General features: G+C 30.4%; 2 protein-coding genes across 4 annotated transcripts in view; one reads left to right on the forward strand and one right to left on the reverse strand.

Annotated features, from left to right (window-relative positions):
- Positions 1 to 1,219, reverse strand: part of LOC107443404 (leucine-rich repeat neuronal protein 1) — a 22,359-nt gene extending 21,140 nt beyond the window's left edge. The window contains exon 1 of the mRNA XM_016057252.3: positions 1,023 to 1,219. The gene's annotated coding sequence lies outside the window, so the exon portion shown is untranslated. The remainder of the gene's footprint in view (positions 1 to 1,022) is intronic.
- The window catches only part of LOC107443405 (mitochondrial inner membrane protease subunit 2), a 132,633-nt gene that overhangs the window by 48,138 nt on the left and 59,949 nt on the right, over positions 1 to 24,546 (forward strand). The gene's annotated exons all lie outside the window — the stretch shown is intronic.

Below are 24,546 nucleotides of genomic sequence, written 5' to 3' on the forward strand. Positions count from 1 at the left end.
CTAATATATTATATATATATAATAGATATTTTCATAACGTGCTAATATATTTTAATTATTTTTTAAAGAATAAAAGAGTGCCTAATTTATGTAATAACAATGTAATAATAACAAAGTAGTAATAATAACGAGGTAATAAATAATAATGTGTAATCGGGAAAAATTTTGGATTAAAAAAAACTTATAAGAACATTTTTATTTTTATTAACCTGTACAACTTTTGTACGTCTTAGCATTAGGTGGATTGGATATGTCTTTAGCCAGCCTTTGTATATACCATATCTGTACACCATCCTTAGTTAAATATTTTATAAATATTTGTTATAAATATTTATTTATTGATATGTTTTAATATATTTCAACAGCTGATAATGGTTTTATACATCGTTGTAACATTATTATTCATCATTTAACGATGACATTAAATAGTTGATCATCAACAGTTGATTATGGTTTTAAATAACCTTTTATATTTATTATTAAAATTTTGACATTGACATTAAATGTGAGCTAATATATTTCAATAGTTGATGAGGTTTTAAATATCCTTTTAATGTTATTATTAAATTTTTAGCATTGACATGAAAAGCGCGCTATGAAATTTCAACTGTTGATTATGCTGTTAGTTACAGCAGATGCTTCTTTCAATTTGCATATGAAATGCAGCATCAACTTGTATCTAAAATATTTGCAAATATATTCATAATTTCATTGCAAATTAAAGTTACCTTTTGATTACTTTTAAGTAAGTGCCAAACTTCTGCAAACATGAATCGAATTAATTTCTTATACTATTTTTAATTTATTCAAATTATTTGAAATCATTAAAATAAATTTCAAAAATGAGGAAATATTAAATTTTTTTCTGAAATTGAGACTTTAAAAGAGCACCACTCTTAACAAACTCTTTGAACAACTGTGACCTAAATAATTCAAGAAACTGGTCTATAATTTATTAAATTTCTTTTGCCGGATATCCGGCAAAACAGACTCATGCACGATTGACAAAGGTCAGCTCTCACCTGATAGATATTTATTCCTGTCAACTACTATGACTCTTTCGCACACTTTTCAATAATCCGAAAATATTTTTTCTCAGTCCGGCAGATGTATTCCCGGACTCCCGGATGGATGAGCAACAATCCGGTTCACGCGTTCGCTGAGGATCGTCTTCTAGCTGAATGATGAGAGTCTGCACGAACAGTCAAACAGCGCTTGCGCCCTTTGTTTCTGCGGCGCCCCTGTGCCGTTCCCAATCGGTCCCTCTTAAGTAGCTTTTGAATTTTGAGATGAGAATATAAGATTATTGCATCCATTCGTCTTCGCCGTTTAAAAGAAGCAATGTTTGTTTAGCGCCCTAGAATTGATTGTTTGTTGTTCGTAATGTATACATTATGTGAACGATAAACAGTAGATCTATTAGCTTAAGTGCTGCTTGTTTTAGGAAATAGATCATAAATAATAAATTTTGTGAAACCGATTTTATGCATATTGTTGAAAACTTATAAATGGGTTTTGGAGATTTACTAAAGAAAAAAAAATATTCGGGTTTTCTCAACTAAAGATTATCTAAAAACTTTTTTCTTCTTTTCTTTTCCTTTTTTATTTACACTTTTGAATATTTTACAACTCAAGATTTTAATCAGAAAAAAAGATTTCCTTCGAATTATTTTTACCTGTTGATTTTATTTTTAGATGATAAAACAAAGCTAATTTATTTACTAGTTTTGTTTTCGTTTATGAGTTTTTTTTAAAACTAAGTTCAGTTAGTTTTTTTAGTTAAAGTTCTGAATTTAAATTGTCATATCCAATCTTTTTTTCTAACTTATTTGTTTTTTATTTATAACGTAATAAGAAACGATTGTTTTCGATTGCTAACTAATTGAAAGTAATAACTATTTAACTATAATATAAGTTCTGGTTGATATCAACACACCTACCACTTTTTAACTCTGGGCATCAACCCAACTTCGTTATTTAATTCTCGATCTTTTAATGGCTATGGTTGGAATGCCACTTAATGTTGATCCCAATCATATGACAAGTTTAGCACCTGAGCTTTCTCCAAACACACCAACGAGAAGAGTTTCTGTCACGACATATTTAACATACAACTTTTTACGTATACAGTTTTCACGACCACCACCTTTCCACAAAGCTATATGTAAATCAACATTTTGCACTTCTAATTCTAAATCATTTGCAATTCTATGTAAATCTTTTTGCAATTCTTCTGAATTTGATTTTTACAAGGTACCGTTACTTGTTGTATACATTACGTTTTAAGCATGTAAAAAAACTCTAAATTCAATATGGAAATGAACTGTTCATTGATAGTGTTGATATAAAAACCCTGTCATTTTTTTAAAACTTTAAAAGCCTATTCTGAAATGCGCTATTTTTTAGATATAATACTATAGGTTTATGTTTTGTTTTTGATGTCTGAAAAGGTAGTGATACTAACTGTACCATAATAGGTGTTTTATTTTTGATGTTTGAAAAGGAAGTGATACTAACTGTACCATATAGGCTTATGCTTTGTTTTTGATGTCTGAAAAGGAAGAGATACTAACTGTACCATATACGTTTATGTTTTGTTTTTGATGTCTGAAAAGGAAGTGACACTAACTGTACCATATGAGTTTATGTTTTGTTTTTGATGTCTGAAAAGGAAGTGATACTAAGTGTACCATGAAGATTTTTTTTGGAGGGCAGCTTAAAAATGCTATTTTAGGTCCCCAAACCTTCTGAAAAATGTTTTTAGTACCTTTAAATAAGCTCCATTGATGTAGGTGAAACCGCTTCCACCAATTCACATCAGGTTTAAAATTCAAACTTATCTGAAAATTACTTTCATTCGTTTTCATCAAGTTTTTAATAATTTTGTTGCTCAGATACTTTTGAAATTGACATTTAAGTTTTATTTTAACTTAAAGTTTCACCCGTAATTACACCAATGATAATTTCTTTTTAGGTAGGGGGTTGCCGCAATCTGGGAAATATGGTCCGAATAGTTTGGTCAGGAGAGCAGTTCAAAAAACGTGATCCCTTTATGTTAATTTTACTTTTTGAGAAGTACGCCATATCTCGAGAACTTTTTAAGCGAGTTGAAAAAATGTTTGCACGCAATTATAAAATTCGTTTATCCAAAAATAATTCCATGCAAAATATAACTTTTAGTAAATATTTATTATTTTATTTACTAATAGTCGAAAAATATAAATTGTAAGGTATATAATTTATTTTAAAGAACGCAATTTTAAATGGCGAAATACAAAATTTGAGTGAAATTGATCAAATAGTTCTAGAGAAATCTAATTTAAAGCATGACGTAGTTTTAAAATTAGATTTCTCAGGAACTATTCGACCGATTTTGTTTACATTCTGTACCTCCTATGTTTTGGAGATCAGAAATCTGAATCCGTAAATAAAAAGTATGTTTATTCAGAGAAATTACGTTTCTGTGCCTGATTTCATAACTTTAAATATCGTCTACACTAATTAATTAGCATGCTTGAGGTCACCCTTTCAAACATTTAAGATTGAGTTCGAGAACGTACAGATCCGATCATTAGATCAAAAGTTATTCAGGGTTGTCCGTTTTTTATTTTGCACACTGTACTTTTCGACAAAAAATGGACTAAAAATGTCATTAAAAAATGAAGCTTAAAAAGAAGAACTAATTACAGTTTTGAAATAAGCAATGCGAAAGTATCTAAAATCTAATAAAAGAATTCATGCGACAGAAAACTAAAAAAAAATTTTCTCCAATTTTTTCTCATATGATTTTTCTTTTAAATAAGTCCAGTGAATTTCTGTGTTCATGATCGACCTTTCACTTGCAATGCATTTTCTCAAGTTTTGTTTATGCTTGATCAAATTTCATTTCTGTTGTGTTCCCAGCTTATTGAAGTGTCTACCAGTTAATAAATTATTTTTTATCTGTCAGTTTATTTTTGCCATTCTGTTATTGTGTAATTGGGTTGTTGTAATTTTCCACTGATAATGTCATTACTCTGAATTTAGTTTTATTCCCGTTCACTGGGGAGCGAAATTTTGATTTTAAAATTTATAAGAAAAATTTAATGTACTTGTTTTTTGTGTTACATATTGTGTTATTAGTTGTAAAAATACACGAAGAACTTCCTATTCCTACGAATGGATTCGTATATGGATCCATTTGTCTTAGATTTTATCACACAATAAAGTATTTCACCTCATTATTTTATCGTTTCAACTCACATCCTACTCTCATATTTGGAAAAGTAAGAAAACAAGTTTGGACTAATATCGTCGCCAAATTATAAGATTCTGTGCCTATGCCTTAATCCCTCACGACATAGATTTCTCGACGTTCCAGCAACGGCTTAAAGGGGGGTGGATGTCCAATTAAGGCTTATTCTCTACACTCGTCACGTAAGGCGTAAAGATTTAGGAAAAGCCTTGTTTGTTGGGCACTCTTTGCTTTTCCTTGTTTCACTTTATTCGCCAGAAAATCTCAGCATTGGGAATTTCTCCTTTCTTTTTCTCCTCCTCCCCACTTCTTTTTATTCTTTCTGAGAAGCACATTTTTGGCTTTTTCCAATTCCGAGCTGTTCCAATTTGCCGTTAGAACGTTGTAGTGATCATTGATTAGAGTTGCTGACGACGACTCTTCGTGTCGACGTGTTTAAACAAGTTGTGTTTCGGTAAAATGAGGAGCTGGTTTGTTCTGTGTTGAAATCGAGGAGATGTGGTTTGTTTATTGGTTATTGCAGCTGAGATTCCACCTTGCTCCGCTTTATGAGCAATTTTTTTTCCTGTAAAGCGAAATTCAGGTTTCAGTGTATAATTTTTAGTTTGTTGAACTTGACGAAAGTTATTTCACAAACCATTTTATATGAATAATTTTCAAGTTCATACAAAAGTGCCTCTTCGTTTCATTGTTCTTGTAATATATTTGTCTTTAAAAATAACTTTTGCCGGGATAGCCTGGTCGGTACGGTGCTGAACTCATGTACAGTAGTTCGTGGGTTCGAACCCCGCCGACCGAAGACTCCCCGTGTAGTTGGTGACTGATGCACGTTAAAATTCTGTCTTGTCGCAAAGTCCTCCATGTTCCCATGACAAATCAATACCACTGGGGGTACTGGATTGGAGATCGATCGTTCTCTGATTCAGGTCAAAATTACGATCTGTAGATGAATGAATGGATGTATGAATGGGTCCGCCTTATAAACAGGTGTGGCATGTGATGTGGCAGAAGTCGAATTCTTGGCCATAGATGGCGCCACTGAAAAACAAGAGTCGCACACTCTACCTTAAATTTGCTCGGTTTCACCAAGCAGGCTTGCCCGTGTGGCAAGTGGCATTAGAACCAACCAACCAAAAAATAACTTCAAAATTAACCAAAAATTTGAAGTTATTGTTTCTAATTATTTACCATTTTGATATCAAATGAATTATTATTCAAACAAAAATGGCTCTGCCTCACCCTTGATGAAATATGCTGAATCTGACGGAAGAGGAGAGTTCCATTGAAATTAGAAAAACGATTCGAAATGCTCCAATATTTTTTAAACTTTGGTCTTTTAACCCTCAACTATTCAGAACGACTAACCTACGGTAATCGTTTCTACATATAGTCTTAAGATTATATTTTATCACCGGTGATCGATTGGAAGGCATTTTCGTATTTAATTACGTATTTTTGTTATCCAGTTCAAAAGCAAGGGAACTTCTCGGGTGGCTTACAACGGCTTTTTCCAGTTTTGGTTAACTGTTAATAAGCAATATTAGTTTAAAGCAATAGTAACGTCAATCCTATCTGATTGCTCTGTTCAAGTCAAATCTGATGCTTTGATGTGTATTTTTCTCAATTGTGCTTTGATATCGCTTGCAATTTTACGCTGGATATAATGACTAATAAGAAATATCGTTAGAAATATTTTATCAATAAAAGACTGAGCTCCGAAAAATAAGGAGTATGCATTCCTGTTAGCATTTAAATATTCAAGACAAGCAAACAAAACAAACTCCTTCTTAAATTGCTTGAAAAGGAAAACCACGAAAACCTCCCACAGTTAGACCAAACTTTTATGACCTATAATAAAATATTCATCACTGGAGGAATTCAACGTCACCACTGTGGCCGGTAATGTACAGTGCGCAAAAAATAAATAAATAAAATTAAAAAAAATGAACCACATTGAATAACTTTTCATCTAATGATCGGATCTTCACGTTCTAGAACTTATTCTTAATGGCTCGAAGGGGTGACCTCAAATAAGCTAATTAATAAGTTCAGACGATATTTTAAGTTACGAAATCAGACACAAAAACATACTTTTTTTGAATAAACATACTTTTTCCCCCACGGATTTAGATTTCTGACTCCCAAAATATAGGGCATAGCCGCAGTCTGGGAAATATGGTCCTAATATTTTTGCCAGGAGAGTGCTCTAAAGTTTGGACCCCTTAATGTTAATTTCACTTTTTGCGTATTTCACTATTTCTCGAGAATTTTTGAAGCGAAATGAAAAATTTTTGCACACATTTACATAAATCCAAAGATAATTCCATGCAAAAAATAATTTTTTGTACATATTTATTATTTTTTATTATTCTATTTAATTATGGTCGAAAAAATGTTGAGGTGTAAGGCATACAAATGTTTGCTTCTTTTTAGAGAATATAATTTTGTATGGCAAAATACAAAGTTAGAGCAAAATCGAATTTTAAATATCTGACTCTTTTGAAATTCAATTTCTCAGAACTATTCAACTGATTTTGCTCAAATTTTGTATTTTCCCATGTAAAATTTTATTCTTTAAAATTATGCAAAAATTTGTATACCATACAATTCAAAATTTTTTTACACCAATATTAAATAAAATAGTAAAAAATAATAAATATTAACTGAAAATAATTTTTTCCGGCATATGAAAATCATGTAACTAATAATTTAAAATGCACTCATGGTTAACATGGTTTTTTGAAGCACTTTTGCTAAAGAAAATAAAAAAGCCACAGTTTAAGTGCATTACATTTGAAGAGCAAAGCTGTAATTTTAATCTACACATGCCACCTTGCCGTGAAGATTTATCTTGGCTTTAGAACTGACGAAATATTTTAATAGTTATTATTCCCCCCCCTCCCGCATATTTGGCGACATTCTTCCACGAAGATGAAAATTATGAAAATCATTGTCTTTTTCTTATTTTTTTTCTCCGTACTTTATGAGCCCAGAGAATGCATTATTGGCCTAAGTTTTTAAATATTTAAAAAATTAGACCACAAGCGCTTTTCATTTTTTCAAAACTGTGGCTTTTCTTCATTTTGACGTTTTTCGACATTTTCAGAATTAAACTAAACTCAGTGGCGCGACAGCCCATAGAGGGCCGAGGCCTACTGTGTCCACCTCAGTTTTCTTGACCTTGGGCTCTGGGGTGCAGGAGCAGATATTCCGGTCAAGTGGTCAGCCGAACGCAGAACCCCCAGTGTTTAGTTCCCAAACATGCTTGGTACTCATTTATCGACCCACTGAAGGGATGAAAGGCTGAATTTTCAGAATTAGCATGAAAAGAACTGACTGAACTTGACCTAACAGTCATATTTTAAATTGCAAATGAATTTTAAATAATTCCTAATGTACAATCACATCAATATAGTTCTTAATTAACAATTATGTACCAGTTTTATATTATTACAGTTTTTGAAAAACATCAATTCTAATAAAAACCGGATTTTTTTAAGTTTCAGCTGGATTTTTTAATTTTTTAAGTTAAAAAAAACGATTGACTTTTCTTGGCTTGGCTGTAATTAGGCAACCCTACTGATCCCTGATTGTGGAACAAATATTTTTTTTTGTTTTAATAAAATTTGCATGAAATTTTAAAACATATCTTAGCTATTTTGATGTAACTATAACAAACCTATAATCGGTTTCTCTCTACAAGCTATAGTTTTTATTCAATTTAATAATATATTCCTAACTAGAATATTTTTAAAATTCATTCAAATCAATACTAAGTATCCCCACGTCTTTCTTACGTAGGGAATGGTAGGAAGAATGTGATAATATATTTCAGTTTATGATGCAATATATTAATGGCATACGTTTTTTAGTTGTTGTTGTTTGAATTGTTTTTTTTTAAAGAGCTGACAAGTATATTTATAAGTATATAAACCAATACGTTCTTGTACATTCTGACATTTGTACATTCTGACAAAATATAAAAACCAAACTAAAAATATCATTTTCAAACATATCTATAGCTTTTCGAACAAAACTAATTTCAGATTTGAAGTCCTCGCACTCGAAGTAGGTAAGATCAAGTACGTACTTGATAATCGCAACAACAAATTGGTTTCCCAGCATAATTTACCGAAAGAAAAAAAGATTCGAGTAAAAATATATATGAAATACAAAAGTATTTTAATTGTCATAAATTTTTAAAATTCCTTTTTGATGAAAATGCTGAAATTAAAATAAAAACACAAATTTAGTTAATATAGCGAGACGTCAAAAAAAAATTTCTTAACAAAAATCCGTTTGCGAAAATTTTGGCTGTTGTTTCTCTGACTTATTGGTTTGGTTTATTTTTACTACAATAGAGGGAGCTTCTTGTCTAAGAACATTATTCATCCTCAGTAGAAGAAAGTTGATAGAGAAATTTTGAGAGTTATAAAGTTATCGAGTTACAATTATTTTATGCTATATTGCGAAAAACATTCTTGTTTTTTTTATGCTGTCATGAAATTTAGATTTAATTAAATTTTATTTAATTATCTTGACGTTTATAGCTTAAATTTACGAATAAAAAATTACAGGAAAAAATTTAACTGGTTTATAATAAGAACCAAATATCATTAAAAAATATATGGGGTGAAAAGCACATGCTATTTATAAATTTATAATTATTTTGCACTTGGTTTTCCTACATACTTGTTTCTAAAGAACGTGTTTTTAGAAGTTATATAATTTCAGGAAACTATGAACCAATTTGTACTATTTACTTATGTGACGTCAAAAAATAAAATAAAGTCTAGTAATTATTTTGAAACTATTTAATGTAAAGAAGGAAATATTTAAAATTATGAATTTGTTCTGAGTGTGTGCACATGCTGAAAGTGAGTAAAATAAACTGAATAATGGTAGTGGGATTGGTTTTCAAAAATAATTTTCGAAATGGCTTAAAAATGAATGTGTGATAATAGTTTTCAGAAAAAAAACTGTTATAAACGTTGGAAATAGTTGTCAGAGAAACGTAATTTTTTATTCTTGATTTTTTATATTTTATTTTGAGTTGAAAAGCTTGATGGGCTCATTGAATATTTTTTAAATGTCATATTTTTTCTTAATTTAATCAAAACATTGTTATTGAAGAAATGTATTTTAAGCGTTGTTAATTTTTTTTTCATTGCCATTTCATAAATATCCCTGTCCAAATTTCACACACACAGATTATAGATTTTTTTTTTTAAATTTAATATTTTTAAATGAAAGAATAATTGCTGTTTTTAGCTTTTTCGAAGTTTGTACTCTAGAATAATTAACATGCATGTATGCAAAATAAAATATTTTAAAAATATTTTGATATGTATACTGCGTTAAAGATAATTATTATTATTATGTTCTTTCTTTCTTTTTTGTTCTTTCTTTTATTTAAGTATTTTGCTTTCATTTTTAATCGAAAAGTATTTAACATTTTTTCTTTCATTTATTTTTATCTCAGCTTTCTTTTCTTACTTTAGTTGTTTCTAGACGAGTTGAATTTTGTATCAGTACATTCAGCATGTGATTCAGTTGGGGCAACCATAAATTAACTTTTTGTCTTTTTAAATCGAAAGTAATGCGGCAATTGGTTGTCGATGAGGTTATCCCCTGCCTTATCGATAAAGCTAATGAATTTTCCCTTTTCCCTTTTATCAATCAGACGATAAGGCTCTCTTACCGTGTATTAAATGATGACTTGTGTACGTTAAATCTGTCGGGTCACAGAGTCCTCCTAATTCTCTTAACAAATCATTACCTCTGGGAGTGCTGAATTAGAGATTGATCGTTCTCTGATTAAGGTCAAAATTACGATCTGTGGATGAATAGATGAGTATATGAATGCGTCAACCCTGTAAAACGGACTGTGACGTGTGTTTGGCTAAAATCGTATTCCCAACCATATGCCATTGCGCCACTGACAAACAAGAAACGTACCCTATGCCTAAAATTCGCTTGCTTTCCCAATCAGGCTTGCTGGCATGGCAGATAGGCAATTGAAACAACAGTGACAGGTTCTGTTAAAATTTGGAGGAGGCTTCGGCCTACCTCGCCTATCATCGCGTATTAACGGCATAGCCTCACTGTTTGGCAAAATTTTTATGTATTATTATAAAAAAATTTCTCTTTTAAGCTACTATGTATTTTTGATGCGCAAGGATTTAATAATGAAAGTCTACTTATTGATGGGTATATATATATGAAAATTTATGAAATGTTTTGTCATTCAATTTTTTCAAGAGTGATATTAAAATTTTGGATTCTTTGATGGGAGAATTCCTGACAGCCTATTGTGATGCATAGGCAATTTCGTTTTGTTTGGAGTAAATATTAGTTCAGGATTTTGAAATGTGTTTTATAATATCTCTTTGTTTTGTATTTTATTGTAAGCAAAACATTGATTTTATCCAATTTCCCAATCATTTATTTAGTTATTTGTTAATTTTTGCTAATTGTATTAAACATAATTGTAGCATTCAGTTAATTTTCATAATTCAGCATATTTATTGATTTAAACCAATTGATTAATTCACCAGGATATTGTATTAAATATAATTGTAACATTTAATTAATTTTCATAATTCAACATATTTATTAATTTTAACCAATTGATTAATTCACCAGGATATTGTATTAAATATAATTGTGGCATTTAATTAATTTTCATAATTCAACATATTTATTAATTTTCATAATTCACCATATTTATTAATTTTAACCAATTAGATTAATTCACCAGGATATGCGATGGATCGACTGAGTTATTCGGAAACATTCATTGTACCCACAGTATCTTAATCATCAAGATAATTACTCTTGATCACGTGCGTTAAACTTGCTTCATTTAATTTTAATTTAATTTAATTACTTCTCCCTAATGACTTCCCTGAACACTTAATTAAACCAGTCTTTTAATTTGAAATATATTTTTCTTTACCCCCCCCCCATTTCTGTAAAATCAAATACAAATCTTTATCACACATACATATCAAATTAGAATCTTTTCAAGTCTTATAAGAATCTAAACATAAAAAAAAAGTTGGAATCTCTTCAAGTTTTCTTAGAATTCTCTGAAAATCTTTTCAAACAATTTTCAAACCTATAAAATCATTGGAATATTAAGTTTTCCTCTGGGGAATTAAAAATTTCAAGCCTCTTCAAAGTTCGAAAACATTGTTCGATTTATTTGCACCGATCGTTTATTTTTTTCTTCTTTTTTTACTTTGAAATGTGTTCTCTGTGCGCGTAAGAGGAGCAGGATAAGGTACTCTTAATGAGATTTCATTTTTGACATTTTTTCATTCAACATCAACAACATCGGGGAAAATGCTGTTGTCAGAAGATCCGAACGTTCTCTGTATGTTTTGTAGAAATCCCATTTAAATTTCTTCTTCCTCTTTGCTGTAAACAAATGAGGGTAGGGGAAACAGTAGGGGACATAAAAGCAGAAGCCCGGGTTCAGAAGAAGTAAAAGATTCGGAAAGATGGAATACGGCTGTCTTTCTTTTATTTCTTTACCGTATATATCCTCTTCTTACAAAATAGAAAGATTTTTAAATCCGCAACTCCTTTTGATCGACGTTGCCCCAGATCTTATTCAGCGCATATTTTTTTGTATAAAAGTCCCTCCAAAAATGATTTTTAGAAGAAGGGATTATTCAAATATATGATCTTGTTGAGAGAGGAAAACGAAAAACCGATTTTTGCAATATTTCCCCTACAGATAGATTTATATTTTGACTTTTTATCGAAAAGAGATTTTCACTTAATAAGGACCTGTCAAATAAGATGCAACTTTTATTTTGTTTCTTTCATTTAAAAGCCGAATCTGCGAAATCCCAGCGGCTTTTGGTTGAAGCTTTGTGAGCAAAAGAAATCTCATATTTCTTTTTTTTCCCTACGTCTATATTTTACGTTATGTTATAGTTTGGCATTCAAAATATTCTCAAGTGAAGGTATAGTGTGAAGAGAGTATATCCCTATTAAGGTAATCTAGGATGAATGTCAAACATCAATGGGCCTTTAAAGAATCTTCGAAATTCAGATCGCCCATAAACAAGGAATATCGGCAGATAGGTGTGAAATAGTCTACCGACCTTGCTGAAATTAAAAAATTTGGAAAAGTTCTAAAAAAAAGAGACTGGAGATTTACTTGGGGAATATAATGTCAGAGTTTTTGTCAGAACAAAAGAATGATTATTGTTTTGGTTGAAGCAAAAGAAGTCTCATATTTTCGTTTCTACGTATATATTTTATGTTATGTATTAGTTAGGTATTCAGAATGGTTTCCAAGTGAAGAAATACTGTAAAGGTAGTCTATTAAAGTAGTCTAGTAAAGATAGTCTAGTAAAGTAGGTATCTCTATTAAAGTAGCCTAGAAATGAATACCAAGCATCAATGGGTATTTTAAGAATATTCGTCTATATTTTTTGTTATGTATTAGTTTAGTATACAGAATTTTTCCAAGTGAAGAAATACTGTAAAGGTAGTCTATTAAAGTAGTCTAGTAAAGGTAGTCTAGTAAAGTAGGTATCTCTGTTAAAGTAGCCTAGAAATGAATGCCAAACATCAATGGGTATTTTAAGAATATTCGTCTATATTTTATATTATGTATTAGTTTAGTATATAGAATTTTCCAAGTGAAGAAATACTGAAAAGGTAGTCTATTAAAGTAGTCTAGTAAAGATAGTATAGTAAAGTAGGTATCTCTATTAAAGTAGCCTAGAAATGAATACCAAACATCAATGGGTATTTTAAGAATATTTGTCTATATTTTATGTTATGTATTAGTTTAGTATACAGAATTTTTCCAAGTGAAGAAATACTGTAAAGGTAGTCTATTAAAGTAGTCTAGTAAAGGTAGTCTAGTAAAGTAGGTATCTCTATTAAAGTAGCCTAGAAATGAATGCCAAACATCAATGGGTATTTTAAGAATATTCGTCTATATTTTTTGTTATGTATTAGTTTAGTATACAGAATTTTTCCAAAGTGAAGAAATATTGTGAAGGTAGTCTATTAAAGGTAGTCTAGTAAAGTAGGTATCTCTATTAAAGTAGCCTAGAAATGAATGCCAAGCACCAATGGGTATTTTAAGAATATTCGAAATTCAAACAGCCCAAAAGCAAGGGATATTTTTTCCCCAATACCCACCCGAATATTTATTTTCGTTATTCGGTAATCAGAAGAGCATATTTGTTGACCACTCTCTCAGGGCCACTATACTGGCCAACATTGCTCCCACATTAACAAGGACATATAGTACAGTGAAGAAAAGAACATCATGCCTTATCCGGGATTTGAATCCGGAACCTTTCAGACTTGAGGTCAGCTCTCTGACTAACATAGAGGCCGGTCGGCTACGCAAGAAATGTTGACAGATTGACGTGATATGACTACTGACCTTGCTAAGATCAAAAATTTTTAGATTTTTCTAAAGGAGAAGAGACTGGAGATTGATAGATTGATTTGGGGAATTTAGTGTAAGAGTTTTCATTGAGAAACTGACCAAAAGGGGATCTGCTCAAATAAAAGATTAATTTATTCTGCACATGACTCGAAATTAAATTCATATTTTGATGGAGTTTTTAGTTAACTTCAAAATAAAATTATCATAAAGCAAATTCGTGCCAAACATTTGATGACGTGGTATGTATAGTATATACACGAATAATTCGCGGTATGGGAAGAATTATTTAATTCTTGAATAAGTTGTGACTCAACATAATAATTTTCAGTCACCTTTGTGCTTCATAACTCAATCGATTTACCAACTAATTGTAAGTTTAAAATCGTCAAGTTGCGCACGAAGTAAAATAAAAGAGAATAAAATCAATATGATTGAAAGGATGTTATTTTAAATTAAATATTCCAATTGTGCAATAACTTCTCCCTTTTGTTTGCGAATTTAAAACAATGAAGATATGAGTTTTCCTTAGGTTTGATAACCTTTGAATAAATTGTCATCAACTAAAACAAAAATTATTAAATATATATTGATTATTGATATATATTGAATATATATGTATACACCGAAGAGCCATTACATTATGACCACCCTTCATCTATAACAATGGGCTCGCCCAGGTTTTCATGGTTTCTGGCCCAGGAACAATGTTTTCATGGGGCACATTAGGACCCATAATCCTCATAGAACAATCCCTGACGTCTGTAAGCTACTTGAACATAGTTGCAGACCAGGTTCACCCATTCATGGCAACAGTTTTTCCTGCGGGGGATGGTGTTTACCAACAGGATAATGCACCATGTCATAAGGGTCGAATCGTCATGGATTGGTTCGAGGAACATTCCAGTGACTTTCAAGTCATGTCTTGGCCCCCAAATTCACCTGACCTTAATCCAATAGAGCATTTGTGGTCCTACTTGGAAAACCAAATTCGTGCTGCCACGCTACCCCCTCGCAATGTGAGGGAATTGCAGGACCAGTTGGTGAGCGCTAGGTACCAGATATCTCAGACTACCTATCAGCACTTTGTGGAATCAATGCCACAGCGGGTGCTAGCAGTTTTGAGGGCTAAAGGTGGTCCTACATGTTATTAGCAGGGTGGTCATAATGTGATGGCTCTTCGGTGTACACTGAAAATTATAAATGTATTGATTTTATTCGTTTTTATTTTGCTTTGTACGCATCTTGACGATGTTAAACTTATAATTATTTGGCAAAGCATTTGAGTTACAAAGCGCAACGGTCCCTGAGAATGTTTGTATTTTGTCACAACTTAATCAAGAATTAAATGATGTTTTCCATACAGCGATTGAGGGAGCTAATTTGTTTCAGTATGTTGCGTTTTAGTTGTTTAAAATTTTTATAATGCAACGGATAAACGTCTAACCAGGTTCATAAAATTTTTTTGAAGACACTTTTGATAGCTATTTTTTTTATTCATCATTATTTTCGACTTAACGAAATTCTAAGGTGTGAATGTAACATTATTTGTAAGATTTACTTGAAAACTATAGATACCAACTCATTTCCAAAAGCATATTAAAAGTTCAATTTTCACCCACAAAATATAAAATATTCAGCATTGCATCTCGAATAAAGTGAGAGTAACAAACGGAATAATTTTAGATCTAGTTAGAACTGTGCAGCAGTTAAAACTGTTGTAGTAGTACTAGCCATGCAACAGTATTTATAATTAATGAGAATGCTCAAAAAACGAAATTGCTTGGAACATATTTAAATATCACACTGTTAGAATTTTCATTTTCATTTTAAAATTATGGTAAAATAACCGGCAGCAGTGCGTTAATTATAATTAATTATAAAATTTACGGTAAAGAACTTTATTTACGTTTACGGTTTTGAAATCCTTCACAACTAATATGATTATAAACCAAGAATACAAAATTATACGTTTTTTTAAACCATTTACAACTAGAATGGTTTCAAAACTATAAAAAAGAAATTTATGGGCATAGGAGCTAGACATTTCGTTAGGTAGTGGGCATTGGAAAGTACAGACTCGAACGCCAGTTCTGTCGATTATGAGGTTGGCAAATTAGCCCTCTCGGTTATAATATGTGTGCAATTGCAAGAAACTAAGTGACTTCATTAGGTTAGCTTAGTTGGTGTGATAAAATTCTGGTTGTTTAACCGTATTGAATGAAAGCAATTAATGAATGATTTTCTCGCAGTTAACAGTTTAATACCGTCTTATTTATGGTGCTTTGACTGTTTTGTTTGATTATGGCAAAATAACAAATAAATTGTCAGTTTTGGTTTTTCCACTGACAACAGAAAGGCTCCTGTGTGTTGGTAGGCATAGTGTCCCTTGAAGAAGTGTTGTCTTGCCAACATACATATCTTTTATTTTATTGCTTTTTATTACTTTTTCCTGCTTTAATTGATTTTTTGAATATCTAAAATAAATTGTTATTTAACCATTTTTTCCGAAAAAATTTCTAACAGTGCATGTTAAATTAAAGTTGTTTTTTTGTGTGATTTCATAATTTATAGTTATAACTGATTGGCTTATAAATCATTGCTAACTGCTCCTTTATACGAAAAATCCGACGATTAGGTCAAAAGTTATTCAACGTCTATATTTTTCTAATTTTTTTTATACTATCTACGTCAGTAAAAAGATTCAAAAGTATTTTTTTATGTCTTTGTCTGAAACAATCATGTGTGCTTAATCGGATTAAGTGCTTTATCATTAAAAAGCTGCGAATAATGAAATTACTCGACTAGCTTTAATTCTTTTCTTCAAACTCGATAAAGTTTCGAATTATTAAAATGTTCCTTCAAGGTATAAAATAAGAATATTCTTCATTGCTATTCTGTGTCCACGAAGTAAATTCAGCTTGTTGTTATCGGTAAATTGCAGACACTTGTGCTATAGTAAGATAAAATGTATATTATAACTAATGGTTGTGTTCTCAAGTGTGTTTATTATTTACACTTATCGTTATTAAGCCTATCAAGCTGATTATTGTTAATTAAAATCGTTAGTGTTCAGAAAGTAATTTTTTTGAAGGGTTTAATTTACTTATTTAAAGAGTGCATTTTACAAATCGGTTAATCATGTATACTTCTATTCTTTTTTAAATAAATTGTTTTACAGAAGTTTTTTAACCTTTGTTACAACTATTTTAGAGTTAATTAATTCAGCGGTTATACATTTTTTTCAGCTGGGAAACCCTAAACGATCGAACTTCTTTTGGCCGAACCCTGACGTTTAAAAAACGTTTATGAGAAAAGTATAAAGATGCTAATTGAAAAAAAAAACTACAATTAATTCAGAAACATTTAATGTGAATTAATTTTTAAAAAATACTAACAATAAGTCTGTTAGGCAGTTGAATTCGCAAGTCTGCAGCGACTTCGGTTTTGCTGTATAAGTTAAGTCTAGTAGTTTCTGCTGCATAAGTTAAAATTGAATAAAATAAACTGATTATTAAGCTGGTGTTTATAAAAGAACTGTTATAAACTGTGAGAAGGGTTTTCAAAGAAAAATAATTCTTATCATTGAATTTCAAAGTTCGATGAGAAATACTGATGCATTCATTTGTAAATGCATATCCTTTTGGTAATTTATTCTATTATTGTTAAAGGAAAAGCTTTATATTGCAATTTTGCAAAAATGAATTTATAAAAATAACCTTAATATTAAAAAAAATGGTGGATTATTGGTTGGATACAGATCTATTACAAGTTTCAAAAATCTTACTGGTTTAAAAAAAAAGTCCTAACTCGCGGAACCCTAGGGGTCCGTGGAACACCATTTGCGAACCGCTGTACTAATGTACTGATATAGAATGTTTTCACGCTATTACTTTCGTCCTAAAATAGCCTGTTTAAAAATATTCTCTAGTGGATTTTCAACTTATCGCTCGAATTCATAATTAGGAATGTGCTCATTAAAATAAGCATCAATTGTGAAGGCATTTTCATTGTTAAACGAAATTTCATTTTAAATTATTGTGAGTAACAGGGCAATCAAATGAATCATGGGTATGTAAAGGAACATTCATCATATGAATCCCTTCGAATAATATATCATAAACATTTTAAAGAATTGTCATAAAAATGTGTATTGAAAAGCTATGATAAATATTAGAACATACTGTCTGGAAAAAAATTATGCAAAAAATATGTATAAAAAACCTATTTATATATGGTTATAAAATAAATTAAATAGAAAGTCCATCATAAATGCTTTAATGAATCGCCATAAAATAAAATGTGTTAAAAATTTCCTTAAAAATGTAATTATTAATTTTAATAAATTAATTCTGATGCAAAATAAATCATAAATGTTTAAATGAATTGTAATCAGAGGAATTGAGAGAAAAATCCTAGAAAAATATATTTATTACTTGTAATAAAATGAAGTAAGTAGCAAAATTCACCGTAAATGTTTGTGAATAAATTGTTATCAAGTAAAATGTGTTAGAAAATTCTTCAAAAATTTAATTATTATTTCTAATAAATTAATTATACTGCAAAATATATCATAAATTTTGAAGAATTGTAAGATTGATATTGAATTATAATCAAAGGAATTGTGTAGAAAAATGTTTGAAAATATTAATTGTAATAAAATGAAGTATGTAGCAAAATATGTCATAAATTTTAGAATAAATTGTCATCAAATAAATTGTATAGTAAAAGTTGGACATAAGTATTTGAATGAGATGTAGTAATAAAAAAATTGTATTTAAAAGTTTGTTCTAAATATTTGACTAAATATTTGAACGAATTTTGATAGAAAATTAAAAAGAAAAAGAACTGTTAATTAATTTTAATAAAATTTATAATATAGCAAAACCAATGATAAATGTTTGAAGGAAATGTGTTGGAAAATTTATAAAAATATGTTTATCATTGCAATAATATGAATTACGAGGCAAAATTCATTGCAAAAATTTTAATAAATTGTTTTTGGAAATTTATCATGAATATTAAATTGAGTTACCGTCCAATGTATCCATATCAGATATTTCAGCTAATTATCATTAAATGAATTATGACGAAAAAATATTTGGAAATACCTGATTAAATTGTCTTAAAATGAATTGTATAAGAAAATTCCCCATAGATATTTTCATTTTTACAATAGCGGTAACTTAATTAAATTTAATGCTCGAAATATCTAAACCTGATATATCTGATTGTGTCTAATTAAGTTAGTAATACATACTTAAAATTCCACTCGTTTCTTTGCAGAAAACTCTCCATTTATGAAATTGGTTTCGAACTAAGGGTTTTCTGGGACTTCCGCCATAATCACGTATACAGAATTGTAATTACATTTATTATATTCTGACAGGGACACTTCCAAAAGTTAGGGACACTGATATAATTAGTTTCGGAAAATGCGATCGCTGCGTTTCGCTGATTGAGTTATAGCAAATGAATTATCCCTTTAATTTTGATCGTAGAAACTTGTCTGGACATGCATCTCAACACTTTTGCTATTCCTGTTCTTTATTTTAGTAATTGCAATTCTCCTATTCTTCTCTGAATATCTATTAAAATTTTATTTGTTATCAAGGTGGCTTCGTGCACAAACGCCCATGATTGCTTGCTGGGATTTTTTATTTCTTTAACATGTTGTCGCACTCTTTTAATTTGACGGTCATGCTCAGAAACACATGTTTTTTTTAATTGTTTATGATTACCATGTGAAATTGATTGTCAGTTTTTTGTTTCGAAGAGAAAAAATTATCACGTTTGGTCACAGTCTTTCTATGAAAACTCTTGACGGCTGCAACTGTCATTTGCTCATCGTAACATTTTTTTTCAATACCCCTTAAAAAAAAAAACTGATTTGTTATCTGGAATGTTACATCTTTTTTTTTCTCGGTGTATTACTGAATAATGAAACAATTAAATTTATTATTACTCTTCGTACTAATACTGTTCCTTTTTTTGTATTCAGTGAACGTGCAGGACCAGGTTGTCTATTGGTCACGAAACTTTTCTTGACCTTTATTCCAAATTCAGCGATTTTCAAGATTATTTGCGATAACTAGTTTTCAGGTCAAGTTATCAACTAGTTATCAAGTTTGATACATTCGATTACCGCAAACTCAAACATGTTTATCACAAATTCAGAGCAGAGACTGCATTTCGCCTGTCTTTTCATGTTGCAAATATTTTTATTAAATTTCTTTACTCTCTTTTTAAAAATTAATATATTGACGTAAAAAAAAATTCTTTTAAAATTTATTTCAATAATTTTTTTACACTCCTTGAGGTATCATTGTGATGCTTTTTTTCGTAAATAAAATGAGTTTATATATTTTAATGAGCTGAAATTTTTAGCAAATTTAGTCCCATATGTAATCATTAAGATATCATACTGCCAAAAATAACCTTCAGTTACTTTTTGATTTTCGATACATTTTATGCTACTAAGATCGTTAAACCTAACAATCTTGGAGCTTTTTCTGGTTCAATTTTTCTAACGAAATAGCTCCAACTAGATGCGGGAGACTTCCTCAAATTTTAGAAAGTGGGATGCAATTTTTTCTCTTTTGTTGCATGAATTTGCATAAGATCAACATTTTTCAACTTTTGTTGCGATCGTAAAACTTTGAGGCTCTTTGATGTGAGGGATCAAAGCAGTTTTAAGACCAGGAAAAGTCACGGAGGGACTATAAATGCTGATTGAACTGTGAAATTCCGAACCAAAACAAATTTAACTAGTCGCAGGATCTTAACTGGGCCAACAGAAACATCTGCAAGAGAAGAAAAAAACTTTCAGTTCAAACTCTTCACTATTTCAAGATTATCATCTGTATCTTTCATTTTTTTCCCTAGTTTATGACGTTTATTTTGATCTCTTTTTTTTTCTTCCCCTTTCTGCTGTGGTTATTACTCTCCTATTCCTCAGTTTCTCATCATCTTTTGAAGGCACAAAAAAGTTCTTTTTTCTTCATCTTTTTTTTGGAACGAAAAAGTTGTGAAAGAAGAAGGAAATAAAGTGAGGGAAATAAAAAAAACTGGAAAGATGAACCAGAAGCTTTTCGAAACTCCTTTTCCGGAGAAAGACAACTTCGCGGTTTTTCAATGATAGCTCCGGATTAAGTAGACAGGCGGAGCAGTTCTTTCCGCAGATTACTTTTCTTCTTTTATTCCGCATTTTCTCCCGAAAACTTCCATTTTGTATGCTTTTCCACGACTTCAAAAGCGTTAAAGAAAATGTATTCCTAAATTTTTCTTTCTTTTTTTATTGCATTCTACAGCGTTTGATTGAATTAAATTTTGCCATTTTCCCATGGAGCGGTGATGTTTGCATATAAGAACATTTTCTTTCCAATGTTTGCCATCTGCCTTTGGCTTCAAGTACTTGAAGTATTAGAATGTAACTAAAGGTTTGCGAACAAATACCAAGGCTATAAAAAAGAATTGTTTCGAGAAGAAAAGTTACGTAACAATAGTTGACATATTCTCTAACAAAGATTATTTTGACATATTAAAATACTTAATTTGATTTTAGGCTCCCGTGATAAAAAGTAAGCTGTGGTGGAATTGAAAAATTTTAAACCATTTTATTGGATGTTGCAAACATTACGTTTCTTTCTTTTTTCTTTGTTTGAATTTGTTTTTAAATATATTTCCTCGCCTCAGCAAATAGTTTGTTTGAAATACGAACTAACTATGCGCATACTCTACATATTTTTTGCAAAAAGAAAAAACCTCCGATGAAACTGTTGTATAATGGCATATTGATTCCGGTTTTAAAAAATGTGATGCGAGTAAGAATGTACCATAAGCGAAAGAAAGAACGTCCTACCCTAGATAATATTGCAGTGCTCTTATTTTCATGTACTAATTGATTTTCATGTACTAATTACCAATTTTAATGGTTTGAAGAGATAGTCACAAGTAGGCTAATTAATTTGTGCTATCTTTCAAGTGAGATGCGGAATCAGACATTAAAAATTAGAAATATTCTAATTAGTGCTAACTTTAAACTAAGGTACGGAATCAGACACTAAAGCATGGTTTCCCTGAATAAATTTACTCTTTTCCAACGAGCTGAGATTCATGACTATCAAAACATAAAGGTAGCAGATATATGGAAAATATGGTAGAACTCATATGCTAAATAAATATCCAAAATTTGTGTGCTGAGTACGTATGCTAAATTTAAGTGCTGAGTAAAGGTCTAAAAAGTGTATGCTAAGCATGAGTCCAAAATCACATGCTGAGTAGGGGACCAAAATCATAAGTTGGCCATATGTCTTTAACTTCGAAATTGTTAATTTGTTGTGATATCGATTTTTTATCTGCGATCACTTGCATACCTATTTCTAACTTGATAAATTAGACATCAATCTAGATTAAGAATAAACGTTGAAAAATGTCCTTTTTTAATCATTGAAATTTTCTTTATTTTTCATGTTCTGAAAATTAAATAAAAAATGGTGGAATTTTAAAGATAGCAAACGATTTTAAGCAATGTTTGTGCATCCTCTTTTTTGTTGTTGTTGTTGTTGAATGTCTTGAATGTTTCATTCAATGAATTATATTCAAATCCCAAGATTTTGAAACGAAACTGTAAAAATGTTTTGTGCATTTGAATACCAAAAATGGTTGCAACTTCTTTTCACCAAGGTGGTGTTTCACTAAGTGTTCCACTACATAAAAACAAGGATAGTGTTCGTGTAGTCAAACACCTAGAATGTTCTTTTACACTCTTTGTTCTAAAGCAGCTGCCACTATGTTTGTTATTCAGTTACACTAAAATTTATAATTACAGTAATCAGTAAAGTTACTTTTACTAAAGCAAAAAGATGCATATATATAATATTTCTTTAAATAAAATTGGTTTATGTATATCAAAGATACACGCAGCACAGACATAATATTAATATGAATTCGAATAAAACCGAATTGAATAGAAGTTAAATATTATAAAATTATTTTGTACAATTGTCAGATTCATGTAAATCTTATGAGAACATAATTGTACATATTTTATACAACTTAAAACATACATGTATTTTATAACAGTTTTTATGAGTAGTATGCCAAATCAATCCGACAAAATGATTGAAATTACTTGGCAAATAATCGACCATAATCATTATTTTTTATCAATCATTAAATATAATTTTACAACCGTCGTTGAACAGCAAACCCAATTTTTGGGTTTGCGACTAGTAATGTTCATCTCCGTAGCCTTGTAATTTTGAACACAATCTAGAAAACAAGGGACCAAGAATTGGGAGAAATGTGCCTTCGTGGAAGACTATTTGATGGAACTCACCCGCGTTTGCGTTACATGGAGAGGATAAGCACGAAAATATCCCACGGTTAGCCTGACGGAAAGGGGACTTCAACCCATAAATCACCACTGAGGATATTTTACTTCATCACTGTGGTCGGTGCGAGCCGTATCGACCAGCCATCCAGCCTACCATAATTCATATCGACCATCCATCGCTGGAATTCGAACCCAGTTCACTCCATTCGAAGGCGAATGCTCTATCCCCTGAGCCGTCACGGTTCAATAAAAGATAATTGATACTTACTTGGCTATAATAAGTTTTCAATTAAATCCGATAAAAAGCACTCATGTTTCACTTATGCGCTTTATGTAAACAAACCGCCACCTTATCTGCCATGTTTACAAAGAATAACTACACCCTTTAAAGTGTGCATGAAAATTCTATTTGGTATTAACTTGAAATATCAGTCACATAATTTTTGGAGTTTTTCTAAACCAAATTCGGATAGGTATTGCACAGTGTATATATATTTATACGTTTCAGTAAGTTTCATCCCTAGTCTGATTTTAGTTTTACTGCAAATTTTAACATTTTTAAGAACAATACGAAACCTATCACAGTAAAATAATAGACAGGTTCACATGTTTTTGATTAAAAACGTTTATGAACATGTTTATTTCTGTACAGCTTTTTTTTCTATAATATAAGTATTTATTTGAATAAACCATTTAAAGATTTGATATGCTCCCATGACCTATAACAAATAAATTTATTTCAAAGAACTAAATGAATTTTTCTTAACTGATTTAACTGGAAAATAAAGTGTGGTAATTTTTGAAAAGATGTAATTTTTTTTAAATAATAACTAAAAAGTTTTAATTGAATTTTATTTTTTTATATTCTTAAAGTTACATTTTTGAAAGGTTCAAAAAATTTATTATTTACTTTAAAGTCTTAAAAGGTAAAACAATTATTAAAAGAATTAAATATACAAAAAGGGCTAAAATCATTGAATTCAACTCTAGAAAATATACCTTTAACATGGTTTATGCCTTTAAATTCCCTGAGACGTTACGCATATTTGATGGGGGATTTTCTTAAGTCACTTTAAAGGAAAAATTTTGATCTACCATACTCTTCAAGCATTTTACTTTATTCCAAACATTCCATAAAGAACGTAAGAGGGGAAAAAAAACGAACTTAAAATAACTCTGAAATTTTCAAAGAAAACTTGAAGTGGTCGCAAGGAAGGATTTAGTTGGAAAAAGCGCAACCTTTTTTTTCTTCTTCCTCCGTCTATTTTTCCTTTCTTTCTTTCTTCATTTTCGTTGAAGATGAAGAGAAAATGTCGAGGAAGAAGTGGATAGAACTGCAGACTTTGGTGCATAAAGGGGGGACGATAGAACATTCCTCCGAAGAAATATGTTCCATTCGCAAGAATATGACAGCTTGCGGAGGTGGACTTTCGAGGAGCTGAAAGGAACTCCAACTTTGAAAAGGACAAAGAAAGAAAGAAAAAAAAATAGGAGCTTGCTTGGACAAAGTATATATTTATGAACCTCGTATATCATTTAAAGAGCAGAGCC

This window comes from Parasteatoda tepidariorum, chromosome 4 (genome assembly GCF_043381705.1).
Source record: "Parasteatoda tepidariorum isolate YZ-2023 chromosome 4, CAS_Ptep_4.0, whole genome shotgun sequence".
NCBI classification, from domain to species: Eukaryota; Metazoa; Arthropoda; class Arachnida; order Araneae; family Theridiidae; genus Parasteatoda; species Parasteatoda tepidariorum.